Source organism: Ornithorhynchus anatinus, chromosome 4 (genome assembly GCF_004115215.2).
Source record: "Ornithorhynchus anatinus isolate Pmale09 chromosome 4, mOrnAna1.pri.v4, whole genome shotgun sequence".
NCBI lineage: Eukaryota > Metazoa > Chordata > Mammalia > Monotremata > Ornithorhynchidae > Ornithorhynchus > Ornithorhynchus anatinus.
In genome coordinates, this window is record NC_041731.1 from 101,154,804 (window position 1) to 101,168,333 (window position 13,530).

A 13,530-nucleotide genomic window follows, 5' to 3' on the forward strand; every position below is an offset into this window, starting at 1 on the left:
AATAAGTGCCTATGGATGGATGGATTTGGGGGTACGGGGAGGAGAGAGAGAGGGGAGAGGGGAGAGGGGAGAGGGGAGAGGGGAGAGGGGAGAGGGGAGAGGGGAGAGGGGAGAGGGGAGAGGGGAGAGGGGAGAGGGGAGAGGGGAGAGGGGAGAGGGGAGAGGGGAGAGGGGAGAGGGGAGAGGGGAGAGAAAGAGGACGCGCCAATATGGAACCCTCTAGATCGTAAGCTACCTCTCAGGATGTACCTGGAGAGTTTCCAGTCCTCTACCAGTCTCAACTATGGGAGGGTGAGTCAAGCAGAGGCATATCCATTCCATTCCTAGCTTGGCCAGTGGCTAGCAAGTGGAAAACAATCTGCTATAAGTCAAAACTCCACTCTGCTGGGCAGCAGCAGTAGAGGAGAGAGTTGAGGGTGGGGACTCGGGTTTACTGCGCAGGAGAAGGCAATGGTAAACCGCTTCTATATTTTTACCAAGAAAACCTAAAAGATCCACTACCAGAACGATTGCAGATGGAGGTGGGGCATTCTGGGAGAGATGTATCCATGGCATCGCTATGGGTCGGACACAACTCGACAGCATAAGACAAGATCGTAAGCTCATTGTAGGAAGGGAAGGTGTCTGTTATATTGTTAGTGTACTCTCCCAAGCAAATAGTACAGTGCTTTGCACACAGTTAAGTGCTCAACAAATATAAACACAATTGATTGACTGGGGCTCCATCTAGAAGCAGGATAGGCACAAGGCAAAAGAGAAAGGGAGTCAAAGAGGCAAAGTCCCAAAGAGCAGCCACAAAACTGAGGACATCTTGATCAATCCATCCATCAATAGCATTTAATGAATGCTTCCTATGTGCAGAGAGTACTCTACTAAGTGCTTGGGAAAGTACAATCCAATAGAGTAGGTAGACATGACCCTTGCCCACATGGAACTTATAGTTTACGGTAATGAGTTTGAAGGTTGGGCTTACTGGGCACAGCATTCCCCTTTGGCCATGTTGTGTAGCTAACCCCTGTCTGGTGTGCTCTGTGGGTGTGTGGAGCTGGTTGCTCTTCCCATGGGGGAAAGAGTCAAGAAGCGGCAGAGGAAGCTCCGGGAAACCCAACAACCTGCCTCAGCCTCTTGGAGAAATAGCCTCCTTTCCTCTTAGTAATTAATAATAATTATTGTATTCATAAAGTACTTACTATGTGCCAGGCACTGTTCTAAGCACTGGGGTACATATGAGGTAATCGGGTTGGACACAGTTCCTGTCCCACACAGGGCTCACAATCTCTATTTTAAAGACGAGGTAACTGAGGCACAGAGAAGTGAAATGACTAAAAAAAAAAAAAAAAAAAAAATCAGGTTATCCCATGTTGGGCTCAGTCTTAATCCCCATTTTACAGATGAGGTACTGAGGCACAGAGAAGTTAAGTGACTTGCCCAAAGGCACACAGTTGACACGTGGCAGAGCCGGCATTAGAACCCATGACCTCTGACTTCCAAGCCCATGCTCTTTCCACTGAGCCATGTTCCTTCTCGATGATGGTATTTGTTAAGTATTTACTATGTGCCAAGCACTATTCTAAGCACTGGGGTAGATACAAGGTAATCAGGTTGTCCCACTTGGGGCTCGCACGTTTAATTCCCCATTTTAACAGATGAAGTACCTGAGACACAGAGAAGTGAAGTGACTTGCCCAAGGTCACCCAGCAGAAAAGTGGAGGACTCGGGATTAGAACCCAGGCCCTTCTGACTTCGAGGTCTGTGTTCTATCTTCCCCAGAGCTTAGAACAGTGCCTGGCACATAGTAAGTGCTTAACAAATGCCATAATAATAATTATTATCATTGTCAACAAGATCCTTTGGAGAAGGTTTTGTTTAAGACACATCTAGTTCCACACCTCTAGACTGCATTACCTCAGTTTGGGAAATCCTGGTCTCAGCCATTCCTTGGAGATTGACCTTAAAGTGGTACTTTTTACTACTTCCTGTGATGCCCTTGGTTTATCTATTTTTAGCCTTTTCCACCTTTGCTGCCCTCCTTTTAGTGTGCCAAGAAGATTTTGGGGAAAGGGAAAGAGACAAAACAAAAATCAACATCCCGAACCAATAGCTCTGAAGAAATGAGCAAAGAGGAAGCAGCATGGTTTAGTAGATAGAGCATGGACCTGGGAGTCAGAAAAGCATGGGTTCCAATCCTGACTCTGCCACTTGTCTGCTGTGTGACCTTGGGCAAGTCACTTCACTTCTGTGTCTCAGATACCTCATCTGTAAAATGGGGATTGAGACTGTGAACCCAATGTGGAACAGGGACGGTGTCCAACCAGATTTGCTCGTATTCCCCAGCCCCCAGCACGTAGTACAGTGCCTGGCACATAGTAAGTGCTTAACAAATACCATTATTATTATTGAGTAAATCATTTTAGATTATCTTTTTTACTATAAACAATTGTTGATAGAAGTCACTTTAGCTCAAGCCTTGCTGTTAGTCCAGAGGAGTGAGCATAGCTCTAAAATTCACTTCTCTGTGCCTCAGTTCTCTCACCTGTAAAATGGGGCTAAGACTATGAGCCCCTTGTGGAACCACCTGATTACCTTGTATCTACCCCAGAGCTTAGAACAGGACTTGTCATATAATAAATGCTTAACAAATACTATCATTATTGGAAATACTAGGAGACCAGGGGAAGTACCAGGAGACCAGAGCTCTAATCCTGGCTTCTCAGGTATGGGGAGTGACTGCTGGGACTAGGCCGTGAGTGGTGAAAGTTTCTGACCAAACAACCACCTAGAGAGTTTTGTGAGTTGCACAAGCACAAGCCAGGAATGAGGAGGACCACAGAATTTACCAAAGTAACTGAGAAAGCAGTGTGGCCTAATGGATAGATCACAAACCTGGGAGTCAGAAGGACTTGGGTTCTAATCCCAACTCTGCCACTTGTCTGCTGTGTGACTTTGGGCGAGTTGTTTTTTTTCTTTTAAATTACGGTATTTGTTAAGCACTTACTATATGCCGGGAGCTATTCTTAAGCACTGGGGTAGATATGAGGTAATCAGGTTGGACACAATCCGTGTCCCACATGGGGCTCACAGTCTTGATCCTCATTTTACAGATGAGGTAACAGGCACAGAGAAGTGAAGTGACTTGCCCAAAGTCACACAGCAGACAAGTGGTACAGCTGGGACTAGAACCCACGACCTTCTGATTCCAAGGCCTGCTATGTTTCAGTTACTTCATCTGTTAAGTGGGGATTAAGACTGTGAACCCTATTATGGGGCATGGTTTGGGTCCAACAATTAGCTTATATCTCCTCCAGTACTTAGTACAATGTCTGGCACGTAGTAAGTACTTAACAAATGCCATTAAAAAATGCCCTGTCAATTTGTGACTGAGGCAGCAGTGTAGTGATAGAGAACAGTCAATCCATGGTATTTACTGAGCACTTATTGTGTGCAGAGCACTGTACTAAGCAGGGAACATCTCTGTTAATTCTGTTGCATTCTCCCAAGTGCTAAGTACAGTGCTCTGCACATAGTAAGAATTGGTAGAAGTGATCCTGCCCACAACAAGTTTACCAGCTAGAAAGAGAATCACATTTTGCATTTCTTAGTTCTGCAAATGTTGGTTAGTTTGATCTCAGGTAAAAGGTGTTATTGATAATCCCGACTCTGTTATGTTGTGCTCATTCATTCAATCATATTTAACGAGCGCTTACTATTTGCAGAGCACTGTACTAAGTGCTTGGGAGAGTATAATACTATAGACACATTTCCTGCCCATGACGAGCTTACAGTCTAGCGGGGGGAGACATATATCAATGCAAATAAAATTACAGGTACTCTCCCAAACACATAGTACAGAGCTCTGCACATAGTAAGTGCTCCGTAAATATGACTGACTAATACAGGGACAAGTGGGAAGCAACCTGGCCTAGTGGAAAGATCATGGGCCTGGGAGTTAGGGGACCTAGGTTCTAATCCCCACTCTGCCAATTGTCTGCTTTGTGATCTTGGGCAAGTCACAACATCTCTGTGCCTCTGTAAAATGGTAATTAAATCCTACTGCCTCCTAGACTGTGAGTTCCAAGTGGGACAGGGACTGTGTCTAACCCAATTTGCTTATATTTACCCCAGCGCTTAGTACAGTGATAGCAGTAAGTACTTAATGAATAGCACAATTATTATTATTACCACAAGTGGCTCTTTGACTCCATTCTCCAACAGGGACAACAGAGTGTGAGTGACACTGACCGAACCACTATCACTGTCTCTATTCTTTCACAAGCCTTCTCAGGCCTGGAGTTTCATTGTTCTCCCTCAGAAGATTCAATCATCCTCCCATTTTCGAACTTTCTCTCCCTCTAAGCCCAGACAGCTTTGTCAGGTTGTGGACAGGGAACATGTCTACCAACTCTATTATATTACACTTTCCCAGGTGCTTAGCACAGCGCTCTGCACACAGTAAGCACTCAATAAATACCACTGATTGATTACTTACCGGGAGATTGACATCCCCATGGATTTTTCTACTTTCTTCGGTCCTTTCAAAGTCCAGCTGTTTCCAACTTAGTCTCCAACCACTCTTTTCAGGGTCACAACACCTGCCATTGAACCCACTGGCCAATCCTATAACGACCTCCATGTCTTTTGTTCTTATCCTGGAACAAAAGCCCCTGATATACAAAGAGATGGAAAAGGTAGGGGTGTTTTGAAACTTCCATAACAATCCGAATGGATGCCAATGAAAGCCATTAGCTGTGAGTAGGGGTGCTATGGAACATTCAGAATAGATGCCAGTGAAAACCATTAGCTGTGAGTATCCTATTAGTTTCTTGTGAGGGGCCATTACAGTCTGGCTACACGCTTTGGCCTGTCCCAAGGAATGTTTTTCTCACATTTTTACCCTACTTTTCTGTACCATGTGCGTGGGTTCTTGATTTAGCAGGCTGAAGTCCAATAATTGAGATTGAATAAATGGTATTGTGTTAAATACATTGAAATTAAATCGAATATCATTCATCAGAGAAGCAGAGTAGCCCAAGGGAAAGAGCACAAGCCTGGAAGTCAGGAAGCATTGGTTCTAATCCCAGTTACTTGCCTGCTATGTGACATTGGGCAAGTCACTTCAGTGCTCTATGCCTTAATTTCCTCATCTATAAAATGGGGATAAATTATCTGTTCCTCCTGCTTTAGAAGCAGCATGGCTAAGTGTATAGGCCCCGGGCCTGGGAGTCAAAGGTCATGGGTTCTGATCCCATGAGCTCCTTATCTTCCCTCCCAAGCCCTGCCCTCTTCCTGACTGCCCTATCACTGTGGATGGTACGACCGACCATCCTTCCCGTCTCTCAAGCCTACAACCTCGGTGTCATCTTTGACTCGCCTCTCTCGTTCACCCCACACATCCAATCCGTCACCAAAACTTGCCTGTCTCACCCTTATAATACCGCCAAGATCCACCCTTTCCTCTCCACCCAGATGGCTACCTTCTGTTACAGGCTCTCATAATATCCCGGCTGGATTATTGTGTCAGCCTTCTCTCTGATCTCCCTTCCTCCTGTCTCTCCCCACTCCAGTCTATTCTTCATTCCGCTGCCCGGATCATCTTCCTGCAGAAACGCTCTGGGCATGTCACTCGCCTTCTTAAAAACCTCCAGTGGTTGCCTATCAACCTCCGCACGAAACAAAAACTTCTCACTCTAGGCTTTGAGGCTCTCCATCACCTTGACCCCTCCTACCTCTCCTCCCTTCTCTCTTTCTACTGCCCACCCCGCACGCTCCACTCCTCTGCCGCCCACCTCCTCACCGTCCCCCGTTCTCGCCTATCCCGCCGTCGACCCCTCTCCCACGTCCTCCCGCGGTCCTGGAACGGCCTTCCTCCTCACCTCCGCCAAACTAACTCTCTTGCCCTCTTCAAAACTCTACTTAGAACTCACCTCCTCCAAGAGGCCTTCCCAGACTGAGCTTCCCCTTTACCCTCTGCTCCCTCTGTTCCCCTTCTACCCCCCCATCACCTCCCCTCAGCTAAGCCCTCTTTTCCCCCCTTTCCCTCTGCTCCTTCCCCTCTCCCTTCCCCTCAGCACTGTACTTGTCCACTCAACTGTATTTATTTTCATTACACTATTTATTTTGTTAATGAGATGTTTATCCCCTTGATTCTATTTATTGCTATTGTTTTCGCCTGTGTCTCCCCCTGTTAGACTGCAAACCCATCAATGGGCAGGGACTGTATCTGTTGCCGATTTGTACATTCCAAGCGCTTAGTACAATGCCCTGCACATAGTAAGCACTCAATAAATACTATTGAATGAATTAATGAATCCTGGTTCCACCACGTCTGCTGTGTGACCTCGAGCAAGTCACTTCACTGGGCCGTGGTTCCCTCATCTGTAAAAAGGGGATTAAAAGTGTGAGCCCTATGTGGGACAGAGACTGGGTGTCCAACCTGATTAACTTGTACCTACCCCAGAACTTAAAACAGTACTTCACACATAGTAAGCACTTAAATACTTACTATTTAGACGGTGAGCCCCATGTGGACAGGGACTGGGTCTGACCAGCTTGACTAGTATCTACCCTAGCACCTATTACAGTGCTTGGCACAAAGTAAACACTTTACAAATGCCACTCTTATTTTTATGGTCGTTATCATTATTGCCCACTTCATTTTTTCGCCCTCCCCAGTTTAACACGGACTGTCCAGGAGAAGGATCACATGTACTTTGCTCTCGGGAGTAACCAAGGGACCATTTCTCTGGGCAAACTGGCAGTGTGGTTAAGCTCCAAGTCATTAGCTTCTGCCCTGCACATTTAACTACTTCCAGAGTATCCCACAGGGAGCATGTTTATTCTCAAAGCAGAGTAAACACAAATACCCAAACACTCTCAAATTAAAATGTACACTGACCAGGCTTCTCTCTGCCACAAATAATCTCTCCCGTACAGAGAGCAGGTTCAGAGAGACCGTAAATCAGGGCCGTTCTGGACGAGAAGAGTCTGGATTTCCTGAAACTAAGCAGCCATACAGAATGCACCAGCAGCTCCTAATGGATGGAATAGGTTTGTTTGGGCCAAAGCGGTAACCTGGTTTCCACTTGGCAGCTCATTGGATCCCCAGTGTCTTGAGGCTGGAGTCTCTGCTCTGCTACACATCCAGTGAGCCTGGGAAACTGGGTTTCTTTATTTGGATTTTGGTTTTTGGGAAATTTCCCAAACCTCGTCACTAAATATGTTCTTTCAATCAATCACTAGTGGTATTTATTGAGCTCTTACTTTGTGCAGAGCACTGTACTAAGCACATGGGAGAGTGAAATACACATTCCCTGCTCATAAAATGCTCAGGGTATAAGAGCCGTTCTAGGTGTGTACAGCCTATTTTGTAGCCCTCCATTTACTTTGTGTTCCCCTGGCTCAACTGGCTCTTCTATAATCATTCCCCATTTATAAGTATGTAGTGGTTTAACAAACATTTGACCATATTCTCCTTCAATCAATTAATGGTATGTACTGAACGTTAACTGTATGCACAGCATTGTATTAAATGCTTTGGAGAGCACAATACAATAAAGTAGATCAAGATTATCCCTGGCCACAAGGAGCTATCAACCAATGGACTTCCTTAAGCGCTTATTGTGTACAGAGCACTGTACTAAGCACTTTGGAGAGTACACAACAATAGAGTAAGAAGACGGATTCCTACCCACAAGAAATTTACAATCTAGTGGGGGGAGACAGACAGTGAGCTGTGCATTTTTCATGCCCAAGCCCTCCTAAGAATGGAACACTTTGGAATTTATTCCCTAACCTTGTCTTTCTACATGTCCTCTTTCCTGTCACCACATCCACAACAAACAAATCTTCAAGGAGTGACCTTAAATCCTCATAATCCAATTTCAACAGAGTAGATTAGGTGAATTCTTCCTAGGAACACCCAGATGCCGAAATTAGGCTGTAAAAGATACTTCAAGGCAGACATGGTATTAGATGTGTAAACTTTTGTTTTGAGAGATGGATGAGGCCATTTAATTGCAGATCACCAAACTATGACTAAGAATAACCATCCACAGAATAATCTAGTGCCAAGGAAGATGTATAGATGTTGGCCAAGATCCATCTGCCATCTGCAAAGGCCCTGGTAATTTTGGCTGAACTAGATTTGACCAATCAACCCACATAGCATTTATTGAGTGCCCGCAGAGCACTGTACTAAGCATTTAGGAGAGTGCAATTTCCAAACAGAATAATGTGCAAGCCAAAATTTGCCAATTCAAAGAATGAGGTTTAGCAGAATGATATTTAGAACCCCAAGGTTTAAAGCTGCAAATGCAAAGCTTGATTGCCTGATTATGAAAGTCACCCACCATGTGCTAGGCAACATATACAATTTAAGGGTTTTGCTTAGCCAGAAGGGGATGGAAAACTTTTGTTTAAATCCAAATAAACTTAGTCCAGTTTCCTTTTCACCCCAGGCACAGCTTAAGCAGAATGAAAGTGATGTCACTACATGAAAACTTCTTCCATTTGGGATCAAGACTTCCAGACCCAATTATGGTGTTGAAAAGCAGCCACTGTCAGCAGGTGTCAGAGAAGCATCCTTTACTGAGGTTTTTGCCAGAGTTTCTCTCTGAGGGAAAGTTAGCTCCACACCAAGAGGGTTGGTTGTCTTCCATTAACTGGTGGGTGAGGGGAAACCCCTCCCCAAATGTCCCAGTGGCTTCAGGGGGGTGGAGGCTAAAGCAGCCTCTTCACAATCTGGGTTTAGTAGTTTTTCTTGTCCTTTCAGCCAGGCTGGTATGAAAAAAGCTTTTTAAAAACTGTGACCTGGCACTTTAACAAAGAAGATCCCATTTTCATCAAGCTAAAGAGGGGGACATTTCTGCCTCAGGAAAGGTGAATCATTTTAAAGCCGAAACCAAATCCCACCTCCTCACCGTCCCTCAGTCTCGCCTATCCCGCCGTCGACCCCCGGGTCACGTCCTCCCACGGTCCCGGAACGCCCTCCCTCCTCACCTCCGCCAAACTGATTCTCTTTCCCTCTTCAAAACCTTACTTAAAAATCACCTCCTCCAAGAGGCGTTCCCAGACTGAGCTCCTCTTCCCCCTCTACTCCCTCTGCCATCCCCCCTTTACCTCTCCGCAGCTTAAGCCTCATTTTCCCCTTTTCCCTCTGCTCCTCCACCTCTCCCTTCCCATCCCCACAGCACTGTACTCGTCTGCTCAACTGTATATATTTTCGTTACCCTATTTATTTTGTTAATGAATTGTACATCGCCTTGATTCTATTTAGTTGCCATCGGTTTTTACGAGATGTTCTTCCCCTTGACGCTGTTTAGTGCCATTGTTCTCGTCTGTCCGTCTCCCCCGATTAGACCGTAAGCCCGTCAAACGGCAGGGACTGTCTCTGTTGCCGACTTGTTCATCCCAAGCGCTTAGTACAGTGCTCTGCACATAGTAAGCGCTCAATAAATACTATTGAATGAAATAAGAATGAAAAACCTGCCTTTCGCTGTGCTTTTTACAGGAATATTTTTACATAAATAGATTCTCTCCAGTAATATCAGGAGAAAACCTCATGTGCCTGGACCCTTTCTCTTTGTTAGCCATAAATACTCTTTACCTGTGAGGATGGGCGGACAGGTTTACGAGTCCTTGTCTCTGTAAATTAGGCGCAACAATACCAGGTGTTACCACTTGTTTTTTCCTTGTGACTAAAAAATGATGCTGAAGGAATCACCATGAAATTGGAGCTACTTGCATGACAACCTACAAGGAAATGAGAGTAGAAATCATTTCCCGCTGAATAACTGGCCAGCTACTTTCAGAACTGCTGCTCAGAGAAAACTCCGCTAAAGCCCCTAGGAATTTGCCCACAACTGCAGCCATATATAATGGCACCAAATGATATTTAGACAGTGGTGAAAAAGTGGAGTGGAATAAAAAAGAACTTGCAGAAGGGAAAGACAAAGACATTTATTAGTATACACTGTGGAGTATGGAAACTAAAATATAGTAATCTACTTTCAGCTTCTATGCTCAATCATATTTATTGAGTGCTTACCATGTGCAGAGAACAGTATTAACCACTTGGGAGAGTACATTATAACAGAGTTGGAAGACACGTTCCCTGCCCACAGTGAGTTTAGAGTCTGGTCTTTTATACGCATCTTCAAGAAGCAAAGCAAATGACACAAACCCTTAATCTTTCTTTCAAGAAGAACAAAATTAAGTTTCCCATTACTTCTCATTTAAGTTAGAGGAGTGCGTAAAGGCTACTGAAGGATACAGAGCACCATTACACAGGAATTTTTGGATGGTCAGTCAGAAAGTCAGTCAATCTTATTTATTGAGCATTTACCATGTGCAGACCACTGCACTAAAGGGTTGGGAGAGTACACTATAACAGACACATTCCCTGCCCACAATGAGCTTACAGTCTAGAGACGGTGCAATGTACTGTACAGTTTGGAAAATTACAACAGAAACTAAAGGCACCGTTCCGTGCCCGTAAGGAGATTATGGTCTACTCATGGGGACAGACATAAAAAATATTTACAAATAGTAGAAATGGTAAGAAAAAAAGGCATCAGATAGCGTGTCCAACAAATACACTAGGATGAAATACCAGGAGATACTGATTCTTAGAACAGACTATTTCTGTGATTTCAGTAGCAGCAGATACCCCTGAGTCCTCCCAAACACCGCCTCATCTAAACTTTCTCTCTCCTTCTAATTATTGATATATACACATGGATAGATCTATATGTTTGCACCCTAATACTTTTTTTTCCTCTTTGCTTCCTTGTCTCTTATTCCTTATGAAGTTTTTGTCCAAAAAGAGCTACTCCTTTTTTGACTGCAGCATGCTCTGCTGGTCTGTCCATGGCAACTGACTCCCAGCTTTCAGATGGGATCAAGTAGGATCTGAGGCTTTGTTTTACTCAATCCTTAAAATAGGCTTTCTGGCTTTTAGTTTCCAAATTTCCGCTCTCCATGGAGAAGTTTGGATATCTCACTGTTGTTTGTTCTCTTTACATGTCTGCTCAGTGTAGCGGTGTGGAGGTGTGCATAACTCTAGAACTTCATTTTCTGTGATCTTTTCTGGCTACTTGATGTGAGTACTGGCTGTAAATAATGCTGATGGAACTTTTCAAGCTCACTGTGGGCAGGGAATGTGTCTCCCGACACTGTTAGAAGCAGTGTGATATAGTGGATAGAGCATGGGCCTAGGAGTCAGAGGTGATGGGTTCTAGTCTCAGCTCTGCCATTTGTCTGCTGTGTGACTTTGGGCAAGTCACTTAACTTCTCTGGGCCTTAATTATCTTATGTGTAAAATGGAAATTACGATGGTGAGCCCTATGTGGGACAGGGACTGCGTCCAACCTGATAACCTCATATCTATCCCAGTACTTAGTACAGTTCATGGCACATAAGTGCTTAACAAACACCATAGAGCATGGACCTGGGAGTCAGAAGGACCTAGGTTTTAATTCCAGCTCCACCACTTGACTTCTCTGTGACCTTGGGCAAGTCACTTCACTTCTCTTGTGCTTCAGTTACCTCACTTGTAAATTCATTCATTCACTCATTCAATTATATTTGAGCACTTACTGTGTGATGAGCACCGTACTAGGCACTTGGAAAGTACAATTCGGCAACAGATAGAGACAATCCCTATCCAACAACGGGCTCATGAGGTCTACTGGATACAGGGACTGTGTTCAACCTGATTGCTTTGTATCTACCGCAGTGTTTAGTGGAGTGCCTGGTACGGAGTAAGTACTTAAATACCATTAAAAAAAAGTGCTACAATAGCATGGCAGTGCTGAAGAGGCATTTGGGGAGATGCAAAGTAGAGATATGAGAAATTAATTGGAGAAGGCCTCCTAGAGGAGATGGGCTTTGAAGAGGAAAGAAGTGACCTTCTGGATGTGAAGGGGATGAAGCTCCAGGGAGAAGGAAGGGTGTGGGCAAGCTGTCAACAGTAAGAGAGGTGAGAGAATGAGGAGGTTGGCTTGAGAGGGATGAAGCTGTGAAGTTAGGTAGTACAGTGAAGATGAGTAGTGGGAAGACAAATGACAAAGTCTTGTGCAGAATGACATCTTTGAAAAATGATTTGGGCAACAGAGTGAAGTATGGACTGGAGTGGGGAGAGACAAGAGGCTGGGAGGTCAGACAGGAGGCAGATGCAGGAGTCAGGGAGGGATCTGGGGAGGAAATTTAGAAGTTCAGTTTGGGAAATATTGAGCTTGAGCTGCTGATGGGACAAAGGAGGGGATGAGATATTGCAGAGGAGAACCAAGCACTGTACTATGTGCTGAGGTGGATACAAGATAATCAGGTTGGACACAGTCCCAGTCTCAATTCCCATTTGACAGAAGAAGCAGTTTAGTCACAGAGTTGTGAAGTGACTTGTCCATGGTTACACAGCAGACAAGTGTTGGAGCCAGGACTAGAACCCATAACTGTCTCACTCCTAGGCCCATGTGCCTATGCTCTTCCACTATAATTGGAGGTACAATTAAATATATATGTGGATATATATATCTGTGTATGTGTGTGTGTGTGTGTGTGTGTGTGTTTTTTGAGAATGGATCCTAGAGTGGGTTGATGGGTTACTATGGCATAGGGTGTTAGGAAATGTTGTTAGAGGGGGCAGAAGCTTAAGAGGGATTTGATTGCAGGGTGGGTAGTGAAGTGTATGATGTGGGGAGGGAGGGAATTCCAAGTCAAGGCAAAGCAAGTGAGGGAATGGAGGTGGGACAGTCAAGAGAGAGGAACAATTAGAAAGTTGGCTTGGGAAAAGCAGAGAGATAAATTGGGAAATAGAAGATAAAGGAAGTAGACAGATGACTTGGGGTTATATTTTTTTAATGGTGTATATTAAGCATTTAGGATGTGTCAGACACCATACTAAGCACTGGAGTGGATACAAGATAATCAGGTTTTTGAGGGGGGTTTTGGTATACTATGTGCAGAGCACTGTTCTAAGCGCTGGAGTAGATACAGGGTCATCAGGTTGTCCCACGTGAGGCTCCCAGTCTTCATCCCCATTTTACAGATGGGGTAACTGAGGCACAGAGGCCCAAAGTCACACAGCAGACAAGTGGTGAAGGCAGAATTAGAACCCACGACCTCTGACTCCCAAGCCCGGTCTCTTTCCACTGAGCCACGCTGCTTCTCAAGTGCTTAGTACAGTTCCTGGGACATAGTAAGCATTTTACAAAAGCCAGAAGTATTATTATTTAGCGATTAGGAAAAGAAAGTTTATCCTAAATTAGCCTTTCTGTTCATATCACGCAAATCTGATCCATGAATATCTCATCCTTCGTGTCCTGAGTCTATAGAGAAGAAAAACACTTAGGACTTTCATGTACTTTTGTGTACTTCGCAGCCTCCTCATTTTCTTTTTTAGGGGAATTGTCTGGTGCCATCTGCTGGTCAAATCTAGCTAGAATAATTATTGGATTATTCGCCACCTTTTTTCCTCATCATTTTCCCCTCAAAAGAACCTCTCGCACAACTAAATTCTTTTCTTTCTACTATCCT

The 13,530-nt window shown here is 44.6% G+C and overlaps 1 non-coding gene across 1 annotated transcript; it reads left to right on the forward strand.

The window, feature by feature from the left end:
- The first annotated feature begins 232 nt into the window (after positions 1 to 232).
- LOC114811760 lies at positions 233 to 369 on the forward strand. Its single transcript, XR_003759456.1, has one exon. It is a non-coding gene; the product is annotated as a small nucleolar RNA SNORA7 (small nucleolar RNA).
- The last annotated feature ends 13,161 nt before the right edge of the window (positions 370 to 13,530 follow it).